We start from the raw sequence: 1256 nt of genomic DNA, 5'->3' as shown, positions 1-1256 counted from the left end.
GAGAGCACAGGAAAAAAAAAAAAAAGGAGTGGTCAGAAACTCAGCCAAATATCTGCCTTGCTAGAGCAAAGTGTGTGTGTGTGTGGGGGGGGAGTCGGGGAGAAGGTGGGAAGGGGAGCAGGAAGAAGAGAACCAAGAGAGGAGCCTGGAGCAGAGAAGGGCCTTATAAGTTCAGTGAAAGCTGGGACCAGCAGATGGCATAATGGTTATATCACTGGATTCCCACATGGCCCACCATGGTTTGAGTACCAGACCCAGTGGCTTGAAATTCCTGCCGGGCACATGTGCATGTGTGCCCCAAATTCCAGGGAGGATGGAGAAAGGATTGCAACATGGCCAGCTCCCCTGGGGAGGGGGGGAATTTCTCACCTGTCTCTCCAGTAAGCAAATGTGCCTTATGGCAAAAAAATCTTCCTAAAAAAAAAAAAAAAGTTCAGTGAAAGTTGCTACCAAGCTTGCAACCCTGGAACACTTAAAGGTAGGTACTTTTGGCATTCTCTCTCTCTTTTTTTTTAAAGAATTATTTTATTTAACTTTGTTTGTTTGTTTGTTTATCTAGAGGGGCAGAGCAAGAGAGAAAGAAAGTGAGAAAACAAGCCACCAGGTCCAGGATCCAAACCACAGTCAGCCATGTGGGAGTCCACTACGCCACCTGCTGGCCCCTGTCATTCTCTTTCTGTAGACATAGAGGAGAGGTCAGAAGTTAACTAGCTCAAAATCACACAGCCAGAAAGCTGCAGAGCTAAGATTCAAGTACAAGCCGTCAGACTCCAGGGCTTGTGATCTTGACCACTAGGTAAGATTGTCTCCTTCCCCAGCTCCTCAGCAGAGAAACCCGTCTGGATCCCAGGCTGCTCTGGCTTCCCCCCTTCCCTAGAAGATTACAAGCATGTAACCTCAAGCACAGGCAAGAATGAGCTTCCTGGAGGTCTGCTCACTCCAAGGGGGGACTGAAGAACTTCTGTGGAACCCCTTCTCCACCCTCCTAACTGGACACACAGAGCTAACCAATGAGACAGGCTGCTGAGGAGCCCATGGGCAGAGCAGAGTCCAGGGAAGACTTCCTGGAGGAGAGAGAAGCATGAGAGCTAGTCTTGTAGGGCAGCGAGAAGAACACACAGATGAGGAATAGGGGCCTCAAAAATGCCTGAATGAAGGTGTCACGTGTGCCTAGGGAGACACAGCTAGGCTGAGGCTCAAGAGGCTGGGCGCCTGGGCCATGGAGGCTTGCTTCTGTGTCTAGGGTGAGGCAAGTC

The sequence above is a fragment of the Tupaia chinensis genome, unplaced genomic scaffold, assembly GCF_000334495.1.
Source record: "Tupaia chinensis unplaced genomic scaffold, TupChi_1.0 Scaffold149501_1, whole genome shotgun sequence".
Classification (NCBI taxonomy): Eukaryota; Metazoa; Chordata; class Mammalia; order Scandentia; family Tupaiidae; genus Tupaia; species Tupaia belangeri.
Note: the sequence above shows the minus strand (reverse complement) of the source record.